The sequence below is a fragment of the Grampus griseus genome (assembly GCF_964374135.1).
Source record: "Grampus griseus genome assembly, chromosome: 4".
Taxonomy (NCBI): domain Eukaryota; kingdom Metazoa; phylum Chordata; class Mammalia; order Artiodactyla; family Delphinidae; genus Grampus; species Grampus griseus.
In genome coordinates, this window is record NC_138997.1 from 42,684,943 (window position 1) to 42,703,383 (window position 18,441).

The window sequence follows — 18,441 nt, forward strand, 5'->3', positions numbered from 1 at the left end:
CGGGCCCAGCCGCTCCGCGGCATGTGGGATCTTCCCGGACCAGGGCACGAACCCGTGTCCCCTGCATCGGCAGGTGGACTCTCAACCACTGTGCCATCAGGGAAGCCCCAAAGTGGTATTTTAAAAGGACGCTTGTGAAGACTGAAATGGGCTTCTTTGGGAGGTTGCTAGATGTACTCAAATGAAGTCTCCACCATCAAATGAGGTATGATAGAGAAGATTCAATCATCAGGTGGTGAGAATAGATCCATTCCATCCCTGGGTCTCTGCAGACTGGGAATCATGCAGTATATTTCTTTATGCAAGGCACAGAGGGACACCATTAAGGCATGTTTTTACAATGTCAGGAGGGCTTCCTATTCTCAGAAGCATCATGAATGCTTACTAATTTCTGCAACTTACTTAATAGAGAGAAACATCTTTATTTTACATTTAGAAATACAGACTGTAGAGCAGCTAGCCCTGAATATGAGCTTGCATTTAGACCTAGGAATAAATGAATCAGAGCATAAAACTTAAACTAGGTTTAAACTAGGTTTAAAAGCAGGGAGAGAGAGAGATTGGTTCAAGATAGTGGAGTAGAAGGACATGCGCTCACTCCCTCTTGCGAGACCACTGGGATCACAGCTAACTGCTGAACAGTCATTAACAGGAAGATACTGGAACTCACCAAAAAAGATACCCCACATCCAAAGACAAAGGAGAAGCCACAATGAGACAGTAGGAGAGGCACAATCACAATAAAATCAAATCCTATAACCGCTGGGTGGGTGACTGACAAACTGGAGAACACTTATACCACAGAAGTCCACCCACTGGAGTGAAGGTTCTGAGCCCCATGTCAGGCTTCCCAACCTGGGGGTCAGGCAATGGGAGGAGGAGTTCCTAGGGAATCAGACTTTGAAGACTAGCAAGATTTGATTGCAGGACTTCGACAGGACTGGGGGAAACAGAGACTGTACTCTTAGAGGGCACACACAAAGTAGTGTGTGCGTCAGGACCCAGGGGGAGGAGCAGTGACCCCATAGGAGACTGAACCAGACCTATCTACTAGTATTGGAGGGCTCCTGCAGAGACGGGGATGGCTGTGTCTCACAACGGGTACAAGGACACTGGCAACAGAAGTTCTGAGAAATAATTCTTGGTGTGAGCCCTCCCAGAGTCCACCATTAGCCCCACCAAAGGGCCTGTAGGCTCCACTGCTGGCTCAACTAAGGCCAAACAACCAACAGGGAGGGAACTCAGCCCCACCCATCAGCAGACAAGTGGATTGAAGTTTTACTGAGCTCTGCCCACCAGAACAACACCCAGCTCTACCCACCACCAGTCCTTCCCATCAGGAAGCTTGCACAAGCCTCTTGGATAGCCTCATCCACCAGAGGGCAGACAGCAGAAGCAAGAACTACAATCCTGCAACCTGTGGAATGAAAACCACATTCACAGAAAGATAGACAAGATGAAAAGGCAGAGGACTATGTACCAGATGAAGGAACAAGATAAAACCCCAGAAAAACAACTAAATGAAGTGGAGATAGGCAACCTTCCAGAAAAAGAATTCAGAATAATGATAGTGAAGATGATCCAGGACCTCGGAAAAATAATGGAGGCAAAGATCGAGAAGATGCAAGAAATGTTTAACAAAGACCTAGAAGAATTAAAGAACAAACAAACAGAGATGAATAATACAATAACTGAAATGAAAAATACACTAGAAGGAATCGATAGCAGAATAACTGAGGCAGAAAAACGGGTAAGTGACCTGGAAGACAGAAGGGTGGAATTCACTGCTGTGGAATAGAATGAAGAAAAAATAATGAAAAGAAATGAAGACAGCCTAAAATACCTCTGGGACAACATTAAACACACCAACATTCACATTACAGGGATCCCAGAAGGAAAAGAGAGAAAGAAAGCACCCGAGAACATATTTGAATAGATTATAGTCGAAAACTTCCCTAACATGGGAAAGGAAATAGCCACCCAAGTCCAGGAAGCGCAAAGAGTCCCAGGCAGGATAAACCCAAGGAGAAACATGCTGAGACACATAGTAATCAAGTTGACAAAAATTAAAGACAAAGAAAAATTATTAAAAGCAACAAGGAAAAAACAACAAATAACATACAAGGGAACTCCCATAAGGTTAACAGCTGATTTCTCAGCAGAAACTCTACAAGCCAGAAGGGAGTGGCATGATATATTTAAAGTGATGAAAGGGAAGAACTTACAACCAAGATTGCTCTACCCAGCAAGGATCTCATTCAGATTCAAAGGGGAAATCAAAAGCTTTAAAGACAAGCAAAAGCTAAGAGAATTCAGCACCACCAAACCAGCTCTACAACAAATGCTAAAGGAACATCTCTAAGTGGGAAACACAAGAGAAGAAAAGGACCTACAAAAACAAACCCAAAACAATTAAGAAAATGTTGAAAGGAACATACATATCAATAATTTCCTTAAATGTGAATGGATTAAATGTTCCAACCAAAGGACACAGGCTCACTGAATGGAAACAAGAACAAGACCCATATATATGCTGTCTACTAGAGAGCAACTTCAGACCTAGGGGCACATACAGCCTGAAAGTGAGGGGATGGAAAAAGATATTCCATGTGAATAGAAATCCAAAGAAAGCTGGAGTAGCAATACTCATATCAGAAAAAATAGACTAAAAAAAAGTAAGAGACAAGGAAGGTTAATACATAATGATCAATGGATCAATCCAAGAAGAAGATATAACAATTATAAATCTATATGCACCCAACATAGGAGCACCTCAATACATAAGGCAAATGCTAACACATATAAAAGAGGAAATCGACAGTAACACAGTAATAGTGGGGGACTTTATCACCTCACTTACACTGATGGACAGATCATACAGATTGAAAATTAATACGGAAACACAAGCTTTAAATGATACAATAGAACAGATAGATTTAATTGATATTTATAGGACATTCCATCTGAAAACAGCAAATTACACTTTCTTCTCAAGTGCTCATGGAACATTCTCCAGGATAGATCAAATCTTGAGTCACAAATCAAGCCTCGGTAAATTTAAGAAAATTAAAATCATATCAAGCATCTTTTCTGACCACAATGTTATGAGATGAGAAATCAATTACAGGAAACACAAACACATGGAGGCTAAACAATACATTACTAAATAACCAAGAGATCACCGAAGAAATCAAAGAGGAAATCAAAAAATACCTAGAAACAAATGACAACAAAAACACAATGATCCAAAACCTATGGGATGCAGCAAAAGCAGTTCTATGAGGGAAGTTTATAGCAATACAATCCTACCTCAAGAAACAAGAAACATCTCAAAAAAAATATAACCTTCCACCAAAAGGAACTAGAGAAAGAAGAACAAACGAAACCCAAAGTTAGTAGAAGGAAAGAAATCATAAAGATCAGAGCAGAAATAAATGAAATAGAAACAAAGAAAACAATAGAAAAGATCAATAAAACTAAAAGCTGGTTCTTTGAGAAGTTAAATAAAATTGATAAACCTTTAGCCAGACTCATCAAGAAAAAGAGGGAGAGGACGCGAATCAATAAAATTAGAAAGGAAAAAGGAGAAGTTACAACAGACACCGCAGACATACAAAGCATCCTAAGAGACTACTACAAGCAACTCTATGCCAATAAAATGGACAACCTGGAAGAAATGGACAAATTCTTAGAAAGGTGTAACCTTCCAAAACTGAACCAGGAAGAAATAGAAAATATGAACAGACCAATCAAAAGTTATGAAATTGAAACTGTGATTAAAAATCTTCCAACAAACAGAAGTCCAGGACCAGATGGCTTCACAGGTGAATTCTATCAAACATTTACAGAAGAGATAATACCCATCCTTCTCAAACTCTTCCAAAAAATTGCAGAGGAAGGAACACTCCCAAACTCATTCTACAAGGCCACCATCACCCTGGTACCAAAACCAGACAAAGACACTACAAAAAAAGAAAATTACAGAACAATATCACTGATGAATATAGATGCAAAAATCCTCAACAAACTACTAGCAAACAGAATCCAACAGCACATTAAAAGGGTCATACACCATGATCAAGTGGGATTTATCCTAGGGATGCAAGGATTCTTCAATATACACAAATCAATCAATGTGATATACCATATTAACAAATTGAAGAATGAAAAACATATGATCATCTCAGTAGATGCAGAAAAAGCTTTTGACAAAATTCAGAACCGATTTATGATAAAAACTCTCCAGAAAGTGGGCATAGAGGGAACCTAGCTCAACATAATAAAGGCCATATGTGGCAAACCCAGAGCAAACTTCATTCTCAATGGTTTGAGAGCATTTCCTCTAAGATTACTGAAAGTGTTTCCTCTAAGATCAGGATGAAGATAAGGGTGTCCACTCTCACCACTATTATTCAACATAGTTTTGGAAGTCCTGGTGATGGCAATCAGAGAAGAAAAAGAAATAAAAGGAATACAAATTGGAAAAGAAGTAAAACTGTCACTGTTTGCAGATGACATAATACTATACATAGATAATCCTAAAAATGCCACCAGAAAGCTACTAGAGCTAATCAGTGAATTTGGTAAAGTTGCAGGAGACAAAATTAATGCACAGAAATCTCTTGCATTCCTATACATTAACAATGAAAGATCAGAAAGAGAAATTAAGGAAACAATCCCAGTCACCGTTGCAACAAAAAGAATAAAATACCTAGGAATAAACCTACCTAGGGAGACAAAAGACCTGTATGCAGAAAACTATAAGACACTGATGAAAGAAATTGAAGATGATACCAACAGATGGAGAGATATACCATGCTCTTGGATTGGAAGAATCAACATTGTGAAAATGAGTATACTACCTAAAGCAATCTACAGATTCAATGCAATCCCTATCAAATTACCAATAGCATTTTTTTGCAGAACTAGAACAAAAAATCTTAAAATTTTTATGGAGACACAAAAGACCCCGAATAGCCAAGCAGTCTTGCGGGAAAAAAATGGAGCTGGTGGAATCTGATGCCCTGACTTCAGAATATATTACAAAGATACAGTAATCAAGACAGTATGGTACTGGCACAAAAACAGAAATATAGATCAATGGAACAGGATAGAAAGCCCAGAGATAAACCCATGCATCTATGGTCAGCTAATCTATGACAAGGGAGGTAAGGATATACATTGGAGAAAAGACAGTCTCTTCAATAAGTTGTGCTGGGAAAACTGGAAAGCCTCATGTAAAAGAATGAAATTAAAACACTCCTTATCACTGTACACAAAAATAAACTCAAAATGGATTAAAGACCTAAATGTAAGACCAGATACTATAAAACTCTTAGAGGAAAACACAGGAAGAACACTCTTCGACATAAATCACAGCAAGATCTTTTTTGACCCACCTCCTAGAGAAATGGAAATAAAATCAAAAATAAACAAATGGGGCCTAATGAAACTTAAAATCTTCAGCACAGCAAAGTAAACTATAACCAGGACGAACCCTCAGAAGGGGAGGAAATATTTGCAAATGACTCAATTTACAAAGGATTAATCTCTAAAATATACAAACAGCTCATACAGCTCAATATTAAAAAAACCAAACAAACCAATAAAAAAATGGGTAGAAGACCTAAATAGACATTTCTCCAAAGAATACATACAGATGACCAAGAGGCACATGAAAAGCTGCTGAACATCACTAATTATTAGAGAAGTGAAAATCAAAACTACAATGAGGTATCACCTCACACCAGTTAGAATTGTCATCATCAGAAAGTCTACAAACAACAAATGCTGGAGAGGGTGTGGAGAAAAGGGAACCCTCTTGCACTGTTGGTGGGAATGTAAATGGATACAGCCACTATGGAGAACAGTATGGATGTTCCTTAAAAAACAAAAAATAGAATTACCATATGATCCAGCAGTCCCATTACTGGGCATATACCCAGAGAAAACCATAATTCAAAAAGACACATGCACCCCAATGTTCATTGCAGCACTATTTACAATAGCCAGGTCATGGAAGCAGCCTAAATGCCCATCAACAGATAAATGGATAGGAAGAAGATGTGGTACATATACACAATGGAATATTACTCCGCCGTAAAAAGGAACAAAATTGGGTCATTTGTAGAGACTGTCATACAGAGTGAAGTAAGTCAGAAAGAGGAAAACAGATATTGTATATTAATGCATATGTGTGGAATCTAGAACAATAGTACAGATGAACCAGTTTGCAAGCAGAAATAGAGACACAGATGTAGAGAACAAACGTATGGACACCAAGGGTGGAAAGGTGGGGAGAGGTGTGGTGGTGGTGGTGTGATGAATTGGGAGATTGAGACTGACATATATACACTAATATTTATAAGATACATAACTAATAAGAACCTGCGGTATAAAAAATAATTAAAATAAAATTCAAAAAAAAAAAAAGCAAGGAGAAGGTAGAGGTAAATTCTGCATTCAGCCCTTTGCAATCTAGTATGTGCCAGTACTGGCTTGGAACTGGGGTCCAGAAATGACTATCATATGATATGGAAACTCACATTTTAATATGAAACACAGAAGAGTGGGCAAAGTGTGAATGGAGGGTTACGGGCACCCCAATAGCAACATGTGTAAAGAACACAAAGGAGGAGGGATTTGCCAGAGTTGAGGGATTGTTTCAGGGAAACCGGATGGAGCTACTGACTCCAAACTGAGTTTTAAATAATGAATAAGATGTTGGCAGTTGATGAGGGACTTTTCCCATGAAGTGTGTGTGGAATTACAAGTTATTTCGGCATGCTTTGGGAAGTCCTAGGCTGAGGCCAAGTGAGCCAGGGAAAGGGAGTGGTGAAAGATGGTTTAGGATCCAGGCGTGAATGCCATTAAGGAGGGCCTCCTATGTCTTTGAGGGAATTTGAACTCACCCTAGGGATGAGGAGAAGCCACTGGAAAGATTTGATCACTGTAATCCCCTGAAAGAAGCTTTGCTTCCTGTATGTGTTGCTGAGGTCTGGTCCTGGTGGGGATAAAGTCTTATCCATCTGAGTTCCATCAGCAATTGAAATGCAAAGCCCGTTACAGGTAGTGCACCTTAGATATGGCAGTGGGGAGGGGAGAGGAGCAATATAGGGGCTGGGGAGAGGCAGGTACAAACTACTGGGTGTAAGATAGGATACAAGGATGTATTATACAACACAAGGATTATAACCATTATTTTGTAATAACTTTAAATGGAGTGTAGCCTTTAAAATTTGTATGAAAAAAGAAATATGGCCTGAGCAAGTATCTCTAACAAAATGTAGAATGTTGGAGTATAAAAAGGAAGCTAAGTGAACTAGAGAAAAATGAGGAGGTGATGTGAAAAGAAGGGGAAAAGGAGACTATAACCTTGTGAAAACAAATCTCTTGAGTGTACCAGAAGGTGTTATGGTACAGTTGCAGGTTATTTATCTGGTTATGTTAGAGAATATATTTCTGCAGTGTCGGTATTAGCATGTGGTTAGTTAAAAAATTTTGTTTTTAGTTGGGGTATAGTTGTTTTACAATGTTGTGTTAGTTTCTACTGTACAGCAAAGTGGAGGTCCCTGTGCTATACAGCAGGTTCTCATTAGTTATCTATTTTATACATATTAGTTAGTGTATATCTGTTAATCCCAATCTCCCAATTCATCCCACCCCACCTTTCCCACTTTGGTATCCATATGTTTGTTCTCTATGTCTGTGTCTCTATTTATGCCTTGCAAACAGGTTCATCTGTACCATTTTTCTAGATTTCACATAAACACATTAATATATGATATTTGTTTTTCTCTTTCTGACTTACTTCACTCTGTATGACAGTCTCTAAGTCCATCCACGTCTTTACAAACAACCCAGTTTTGTTCCTTTTTATGCTTGAGTAATATTCCATTGTATATATGTACCACATCTTCTTCATCCATTCGTCTGTCTATGGACATCCAGATTGCTTCCGTGACCTGACTATTGTAAATAGTGCTGCAATGAACATTGGGGTGCATGTGTCTTTTTGAATTATGGTTTTCTCTGGATATATGCCCAATAGTGGGATTGCTGGGTCATATGGTAATTCTATTTTTAGTTTTCTAAGGAACCTCCATACTGTTCTCCATAGCGGCTGTATCAATTTACATTCCCACCAGCAGTGCAAGAGGGTTCCCTTTTCTCCACACCCGCTCCAGCATTTGTTGTTGTAGATTTTTTTTTTTTCATATCAGCCTATTCAGATCACCTACTTCTTCCTGTGTGAGTTTTGGCACATTGCATCTGTCAAAGAATTGATCCATTTAATCTGTTATCAAATTTGTAGGCATAAAATTGTTTATAATATTCTTTTATTATAATGTTAATATCTGTGGAATCTGTATTGATGTCTCCTCTTTCATTTCTTTTTTTTTTTTTCTTTTTTTTGGTAGATTTTTTTATGATGGCCATACTGACCAATGTGAGGTGATACCTCATTGTAGTTTTGATTTGCATTTCTCTAACAATAGTGATGTCAAGCAGCTTTTCATGTGCCACTTGGCCATCTGTATGTCTTCTTTGGAGAAATGTCTATTTAGGTCTTCCACCCATTTTTGGATTGGGTTGTTTGCTTTTTTTAATATTGAGCTGTATGAGCTGTTTCTATATTTCGGAGATTAATCCTTTGTAAATTGAGTCATTTGCCATTATTTTCTCCCATTTTGAGGAGAAAGTGTTGAGGGTTGTCTTTCATCTTGTGTACAGTTTCCTTTGCTGTGCAGAAGCTTTTTTCATTAGGTCCCATTTGTTTATTTTTGTTTTTATTTCCATTACTCTAGGAGGTGGGTCAAAAAAGATCTTGCTGTGATTTTTGCCCAAGAGTGTTCTTCCTATGTTTTCCTCTAAGAGTTTGATAGTGTCTGGCCTTACATTTAGGTCTTTAATCCATTTTGAGTTTATTTTTGTGTATGGTGTTAGGGAGTGTTCTAATTATATTCTTTTACATGTAGCTGTCCAGTTTTCCCAGCACCACTTATTGAAGAGACTGTCTTTTCTTCATTGTATATTCTTTCCTCCTTTGTCATAGATTAGTTGACCATAGGTGCTTGGGTTTATCTCTGGGCTTTCTATCCTGTTCCATTGATCTATATTTCTGTAGCTTAACAATTTTTAAGCAGCGTTAAATTATTAGGGATCATTTTGCACTTTATCATTATCAGTCATATTACTTTTTCATGGGAAATGAAATGTATTTATTTCAGCTTGGTGTTTTACAAATTTCTTTGGTTTGATTGTCTTTTAAGTACTAGGGCCAAATATTTAACCTTTCAACTAAAACATGATTAAACAGCTTATAATGTCTGTTTTCAGGCACATTTAGATTATGTCAGCAATCACCTCTTTGGGAATCATATGCTCAGGAGCTCTTATCAAGATAGAAATACTGGAAAAAAAAACCCTGAACGGAGGCACCAATATCTGTCACACATTCTTCATTCAATCATTTCATATTTTTAAAAAATATCTTATGAAATAATTTAACCATTCATTGTTCAGCGATTAAAAGTTCACAGATATTTAATTAACGACTCAGAGATGACAGTGTTACTTATATCTTAAGCAGTGGTTCTCAGGTGTTTTTCTGTTCCTAATAACTGGAAGGCTCTCAGAGTAGTAGCTGTCAGATTTCCATTGGTAGTGCCTCTCTCTGAGGGGAAAGGGTGATTGGGTGAGACATCTCCAGGGATCAGCATGGTTTAGGAAAGCCCCTCCATTAGGCTCAATAATGATCCCTAAATATATCCAGGTCTTAATTCCTGGAAACCGTGAATGTTATCTTACATGGCAAAAGGGACTTTGCAGTTATGATTAAATTAAGGATCTTGAAATAGGGAGATTATCTAGGATGACCTAGATGGCTCTAAATGCCATCACAAGTGCCGTTATAAGAGGGAGGCAGAGGAGATAAGACCACAGAAGGGGAATAGGCAGTGTGACCATGGAGGCAGAGATTCAAGTGATGCAGCTTCTAGGCAGGGAATGCTGAAAGTCACCAGAAGCTGGGAGGGGCAAGGAGCAGATACTCCCCTGGCTCTTGAAGAAACAATCAGCTCTTCTAACACCTGATTTTAGCTTTGTAAGACTCTGTTTGGACTCCTGGCATCCAGAACTGTAAGAAAATAAATTTCTGTTGTTTTAAACCACAAAGTTGGTGGTAATTTGTTGTAGCTGCTTTAAGAAACTAATAGATTTCCTAAATGATTCTGATAATTGCCAGAGTTGAGAATCACTGCTCAGGGCTCTTGATTTGGGGAATTCACATGTAATATGTTTCTAGTTCAACTCATTACAAAAACTGTTTATGAAGTACAAGAGGTTTTAAGATGGTAGATGTTTCCACGACAATTAAAACCATTATGCATTCTTTAAAATTAGAATTACCATTCTGTTTTGTTTTCAGTAACTGTAAAGTAAATATGCAATGCTTTACATACTGAGTAGAATTTACTCACTGTTTCAGAGTGACCAGGGATTTGTCGAAGAAACAGGTTTCTAATTTTCAGAAGTATCCAACTTATATATGTTATTAGAACCTATTGACAGCAAAGCTCCATGGTCAGCTTTCTCAGGGTGCTTGTTATTTGATGTAAGAGGCCAGAACAATCCCATTCATATTCAGATACATATCACTACTTCAAGATTATGACAGACGAAGACAAATACCGTATGTTTTCACTTATATGTGCAACCTAAAAACAAAGGAACAAATATAGCAAAACAGAAACGGACACAGATACAGAGAACAAACTAGTGGTTGCCAGAGGAGAGAGCAGGGGTGATGGGTGAAATAGGAGAAGGGGATTAAGAGGTTCAAACTACAAGTTATAAAATAAATTAGTCATGGGGATGTAATATACAGCACAGATAAAATAGTCTATAATATTGTTATAAGTGTGTATGGTATAAAAATATTGAATCACTGTGCTGTACACCTGAAACTAATATACTATTTTAAGTCAATTATACTTCAAAAAATTATGATAGTTCCTAGACCTACTATTATATTTCATAATTTAATGAATTAATAAAGAAGCACATAGTATTTCTGTATCACAGATTTGGTTTCTTGCTTTTAAAAATAGATTTTTACAGTTATATTTCAGTACAGTTGGATTCCTTTTAATCCTGTGTATTTTAATTTAGCTTATTTATTCTGGGAAGGGGTTCATAGGTTCACCAGATTGCCAAAGAGGGACATAGAATAAAAAAGGTTAGAGAAACCCCCCTGCAATAGAATATCTGGCCACCAACGATGCTTTTAATATGAGACTATTTTAAATTTTTCAATCTTTCAGTTCATTTTAATGAGTAATTTCAAGGATAAAGGAGAGAGATGATATCATTTTAAATGTTGCAGAATTGTGTCCTCTGTGTACCTAGGTTTTCCATGACAAATAGGATCTAAACCAGTGATATTTGGAGAACTTTATCTGATGATAATAATAATAGAACCCTTATGCAAAGCTGGAATTTTAGGTGCTACCATTAGTGAATTACAGAGTATGTTGAGTTTGCAAACTATTCCATAAGGGGGAAAGTTTTCATTTTTGTGTGAAGTTATTTCTCACCGTCTGTTTACGAGTCTGTATCCTGCTCATTGAGTATCCTCACATCCATCCTTTAACCGCTTCTCTATAACAAACATCAGCAGCATCCTTCCTTTTCTCTTAAATTAAAAAAGGGGGTAAGAACGGTTAAAAAAATAATGTACTGAATCATGAGTGAGATATCAGAAAATACAGCTCTTTTCATCATTGTTAGCTTAGAATGTATGTTGAGTTTATGGCAGATCTGTTTTACTATCAGGATGGCAGAACTGACAGTCCTATAGTTGCATCATTTGGAGTAACCAGACATTCTCCAGAATTACAGATGTAAGGCTAATGACGTGGGAAACAAAGGCTTTCTGGAGTGTTGTCAATTAGAGTATGTTATCCAGCTGCAAATAAATGTCTAAATATGCTGGAAATGATAAATGTTCACTTTGATCTAGTGTCCTTGGCCAAAGTTCTCCATCTGCAAGGGAAAATTGCAAGCTCATTTTTCCTTAGTGCATTTAAGACATTACAGAAAGATCTCATAAATCTTAATTTTAAAAAAACATTTAAAAAGTTATCTTTTTAAAGCCCAATTTTCTTATAAGTAAGTTGAGCTTTCGTGATGAGGATATATCTGACTGGAGCTCTATGGAATCATTTTCTTAGCCAGCAACAGCTGTGCTGTTCCTTCCAAATAGTAATAATGCTTCTACATTGCACTTGTTTTTTATTGTTGAGGAGGGCTGTTGGTGCCTTTATTGAGTTACTTTGAGAGCAGCCTGATTTTTTTTTAGAATGCACAATAAAACAGAAGTAATTTAAATTTTTAATATGCCTTCGTTACACCATTAATTAAAATGATTTATGTTTGGTTGCCTCCTTGAAATAGAGTGTGTTGTTAGTACTTATTGCTTCCATGGTGATGTTTTCCAACAGAGCATCATTTACAAAACAAGGTATCAAACCCTTGCTGGTCTTAGTTTATTTGCTTTGACAGCAGCACTTTACTTAACTCACACTGTTCTCCCTAGTCCTCATTTGACCTTTAAAATTATATTTATTGTCCAGACTTCCAAGTAGCTATTTATTTGTTCAAAGCAGACTCTTTGAACATTGATGAGTCTGTCAAGGAGGAAAGGAAAGGGAGGTGAGATAACCTCGACTATATCTTGGTCTGGATGTTGAAAGCACCTAACTTTGTGGGATTCAGAAAAGGGCTTCCCAAATATTTATGTCAGAGAATTTTGTATTCATGAGAGGAAAAGCACTACACTTGCTCTCTGATTTTATCAAAAAGAAAGGGAAGGATGAAAGGAAATCCTACATATATTTTAAACAAGTTTTTGTAAACACTAAGAATGATTTGTCTAAGTCTGTGGGCTCTTAGGCGCTTAGATGACATTGCTGATAAATTGGGCATTTGTTTCTGTCACTGGCAAGAACTGGTTCTGAAATACTACTTGATCTACAGTCGTTATACAGTATCTTTTTTTTTTTTTAATCCAAGGCAGTTCACTGTTGACAGTTCTTTTCACTCTTTTCTGAATATTGGAACATATGATTGCATCAAGCTGGCTGCAGGCTCCTGTACTGACATTTTCTAGCTCAAAGAATGCCCACATCACTCGAACATTTGAAAAGTGTTAATGAGCAGATCAAAAGGACTGTTGCCTGAAGCAGCTAACTTTTTTTTTTATTTAAGAAATCGGCTCTCCTCCAAACTGAAATCTTCATTCTAACAGCTAAGTAGATGAGATGTAATCCTCCCTGATGATGATAATAACAAACGAAAAAAAAACTTGGAGAAGAATCAAAGTCTGCATATGGTTCACAAAGTGGTGAAAGTGTTTTCCAGAATCTTCAATACCGAGCTGAAGGATGCTAAGTGGAAAAAATCCTGGCAACTAGGCAATATTATGCCTTTTAAAATCTGCAAATTCTCATAAAATATGGTGCTTATGAATACATCCTTTTCAAAGATGAATGTGTTCTTGCACTATTTAATACAAGAATGGGATTCTCATGACTGTTATTTTTAATGTATTTGGACCAACAGTCAGGTTTCCTTTTCTCCTGCACTAATTTTACTGAAATGTAGAAATATCAGTGGACACAGACTTTTGCCATTTTTGGCTTTGGGGCTGAATTGTTTCAAATTATTTTCACTCTCCTTTGTTACTTATGAAGCTGTGTGGTAGAATGGAGAGAGGGAGCATTTTGAAACATCACACACACACACAAAACTTATTTCCTTTTCCAACATTTCTAGGGCAATGATGGTGGGCATATGAATGAATATGTTATGTTCCTATAAAATGGAGATGATAACATCTATCTCACACAGTTACCATAAATATTGATCTATATCTGTCTATCTGTATCCATCTATCCATCTATCTATCTGTCTATCCATCCATCTATTTAACCATCCATCCATGCATGCATCCCAGCAAGTAATAAACTCTCAACACATCTTAAGCCTTTTCTCCTGCACCCTTTCCCTTTGCAATCCAAACCTTATTTTAAAAGGATGTCATGTGGCAGAGGAAGTTGAACCCAGAGTTTCGAGGAAGATGGACCAGTTTAAATACTAATTCTAATGTTTTCCCTCTGTGTATCCTTGGACAAGTTACTGAATTCAGGCCTCCCTCTCCTTGTATTTAAAATAAGCATAGTAACTGCATAGGATTATTATGAAAATGAGAGAAATATAGAGTGCGTGGCATATGGCAGCACTAATAAATGTCGTTATTGTTGATAGTATTAACGGCACACAGATGAGCCTTTGCTCTGCTTCAGTTTCTGAAAGTGCTATTATTTGTTGTCGTGGTGGTGGTATCTCTTAATTTACTAGGTCAAAATTTGATTTATGTAGAGTATTAAGGGTTTTGTTTTCATTGTTAACAATGTAGAAAATATACTTGCCAGGATTTCAAAATCAATTTAAATTTATAATAAGTAATGCATTTAGTCATACATAAGATTAATTACACATTATTGGAAAAACAAACCCTAAAGTTCTTTTCTGGAATAAGGTGAATACAAATGTATGTAGACATATGGCCTACTTAATTATGTAAAGGCATAGAAAAAAAGACTTGGTGGAAATATTGTGATATGTATTTTGTTTTATCATTCTATTAGAGTTTTCATTTTGGAAAGGACCTACAGTGAATTAAATTTATTTCCCAGATGAAGAAACTTAGCATGGTCTTACATTTTCCCATCTGTCTTTGAGTTCATTAGCTCTCTGACTTTACTGGTTGAAAGAGAAATTTGATACTTCATTTTCTTTGGAACTAGCAATATTTTAGTTTCATGGAAATCTTTCTCTATTGGTTATCATTTATATCTTTTTTTTCCCTCTGTATTTTTCTTATAAATTTAGAGGTTGGCTATGAGCCTTTGCGAACATTCTCAGCTAGTTTCTTCAGCTCACTTTCAATCATATTTTTAGTATCTGTTGTTTGCAGAGCACTTTATTAGGTGCTGTGATATTTTCAAAGAGGGAGAAATGATATTGCCCCTAAGAAATCTACAGTTTTGAGGGGTAATTGAAAAATTCCAAAATAAACATACAAACCCAAACTGATGAAGCATGAATTGTTCAACTGTGCAGCACGTGTCTTGTTTGAAGTTTTAAAGCTTCTAGATAAAGCGATAGAAAGTTGATAGACTACTCTGTAACGGCTGGATGGGACTTAATATGGAAATGGTCATTTTTTGGGGGGTAGCAAAGGGATCTTCAGTCAGCCTGGAGTTAGAGGTACACATGCAGGGATGTTTGTACATAGGGTGTTAGGGTCGAACTACACCGTGCTGAGGCATTTGACCAATGACAATTCAAGAGGTGGCTCATGTAGATGTACTGAAAAAGGAGTTTGCATTTTCCAGGTTGTGGCTTATGATAACAGATAAAGAGTCTCTGATAAAGAAGGCAAAGATGCCTCTCATTATCCTGCTGTGAGTTTGTCACCAGTGGTCATATGAGGATTTTAAATTGAGACTCAGTTTACCCATATTAATGCTAAAAATTGATGCTGTGCAGGATAATCAGCATGATAAATATGACATGAAAAAGGAAGTGTTATGGAGGGGGATTTCTGTAATTCTTAGGAGATATAACATAGAACAGGGTTAGGAATACTATTTAAGTCCTCAGAAATTTATATATCAGTACAAGATGTACACGTAATAAGTAGAGTAAATTTGAAATCCTCACAAGGAAATCAAAATGAGTTCGAGTACATTATACTCAGACTTAGTGGAATGAAGGATGTACCTTGGGCTTTTTCTAGTGAGAGAACTCTGGAGAGCACTTTATGTTAGTTTGTAAAACTGAGTGGTAAGCTTCTTCCCAAAATTCAGTAATTCCTCAAGTTCAGTTGTGGCCACTGGAACCTTTGATCCATTTTGACTAGAGAAACCATCAATTGAGCTTCTATTAGAAAAATAGTGACCTGGCTACATAGGTTAGAATGAAGGATGAGTTAGAGATAGAGGAACAAGCTAGAGGTCTAATTTAGCTACAAATAAAGCACGTAGACATTGATGTCAAAATAAAGCTATGGCAATTATAGACTATCAATCAATGTTATCAATATGTTATTAGTTAAAATGCATAGAATCAAAGTGAGGATTGCTCGGGTGCATCTGTTTTGCCTGAGCACCATGCATTTAATTATAATGGATCGGCCACACTTAAAATGTTATTTATCGGTTCTGGAAACCACATTTTGAGATATTGTTCAAGTGAATATATACTAAAGAAACTGACCAAAATGACCCAATAACTCAGACCGTTACGCAAAAAACGGTTGTGATGTTTCGCTTCCAGATGTGTAAGTTCAATAGATATATGGTTATTATCCAAGTATTCAAAAATAGGAACTGCTCTTTTCTGGAATTAAAAATAGTTGTGTGTATGCATGTGTTTCCACACTCTAGGATCAGGACTAAAGTGTGGAAACTACGGAGAAGGAGACTTTGGCTTCTTTGGGGGGAAAATTTTTCAAAAGATGTGAGTTCCTTGCCAATGGAATAAATTGCTTTGTGAAGTTGTGAATTTCTTTTTATTGCAGGAATTCAAACATAGTTGGACTACAGCTAGGTGGGAATTTTTCAGAAAAATGAAGTTTTGGTTGGATGTGTATTGGAGAAGTTGAAAAATATTGTACTAGATATTTTTAAGGTCCAGAGATCTTGAGTTCATGATTTTAGGTAGTGATAGTAGGAATGGAATGCAAAGAATCCTTCCTTCTTCCCGTGATCTTCCTTCCTTCCTCCTCCTCTCCCTTTAACCGTTCCTCTACCTTTTTTTTCTCTTTCCCACTTTCTTCCCTTTTCTCTCTTCCTAACTTCCTTTCTTTGCTTCCTTTGTGCTAGACACTCTACTAAGTACTGGGAATACAGTGAGGAACAAAGCAGACATAAAATCCACCCTCTTAGAAGTTACAGTGTTTTGGAGTTAGAGAAAATTATCAATTGTGACCAGTGCTAGGGGAGAACAAATAGGCATCTGTACATATTAAGGTAACCTGATCTGCTTTGGGAGGATTGGGGGAATTCGTGGTGGGGAGGAAGAAAAGAGGAAAAGATAGAACAGGAAGAGGGAGAGAGAGAGAAGAATATTTCAAAGAATCTTTTGAACATGGTAAATGATTTGGTGAAGTCATTTAGAAGTGAGAATAAATTATAGATTATGAGAAAATTTTAAGGCTGCAACTTTAAGGAAAGAGTGATTTACTTGAAAGAAACAAGGAAGATAGGAAGAAGAGTTGGCTCTTAAATGAAGCTTATTAGGTTGGTTTTGACCCTGTTGACTGTGAAATATTGATAGATCTGGTTTTCATTGATTGATATTGGACGTGCAGGTTGATAATATGAGTGCTTCCTTTTTATAAAGGAAATGCACCTGTAGCTTGATAACCTTTATTTTATTTTCCCACAGTATTATTTTAAATCTTTATCCTCTCCTGGCATTTGTTTCTGGGCTAAATGTAAAACTTCACAGATTTCTATCCTTCAATATTAGTAAAAAGAACTGGGATTTTATGTTTATTGATAAGACAAAATTGAATTAAACAGAAGGGTTAAATAGAAATAACAGCATTTCTTGTAGCATTCAAAAGTTTGAATGCTACAATGAGCTAGTTCAAGATTCATTCAGATTAAATTACTGTCCAGTTATATCTATGTAATTGTAGTTACTGTTTGCATTTTTTCCTGAGATTTAGATCTAAACTAAAATTTGAGGATGAAAGTAATATATATGAAGAAAATTATGAGTCAATTCACTAAACATTATCAGTAACAACAACAAAAAACTTTCATTATGAAAAATTTCAAACATATAAAAAAAGAAAGAGTGAAATAATGAATCTCCCATGTCTACTTAGTTTCAATGATTCTCAATTTATGGCTAAATTTATTTCATATATAACCTCTTTACTTCCCCACCCCAAATTATTTTGATGAAAATATCAGAATTATATCATTTAATCTGGAAATGTTTCAGTATATATCTTTAAAATATATGCAGTCTTTAAAAAACATATTCATGATAATAGGAATATACCTGAACAGTAGTAATAATTCTTTGATGATATTCATTTTCAGAGCTACTATTGTTTTAAAATTTTAAAACTTTAATGAGATAATTGAAACATTTGACTTTAGATGAAGTGAGGCAGTTATATTTTCAAACAGTTTTTCTTCTTAGTATAGAGACTTGGATGTGTACTCGAATTATCAGACACTACTGGCCCTTGGTCAGTAATTTTCTATCATGATGGTATGAAAGTCCAGATACCCCAGTACCAGTAAAGGTCATTTAAATTTGATCTCAGTCTGTATTCCTCTCACATAAAGAATT

General features: G+C 36.4%; 1 protein-coding gene across 2 annotated transcripts in view; it reads left to right on the plus strand.

Annotated features, from left to right (window-relative positions):
• ANTXR2 (ANTXR cell adhesion molecule 2) overlaps positions 1-18,441 on the plus strand; it is a gene marked incomplete at its 3' end in the record, with an annotated part of 165,644 nt that overhangs the window by 75,663 nt on the left and 71,540 nt on the right. The window lies entirely within an intron of this gene.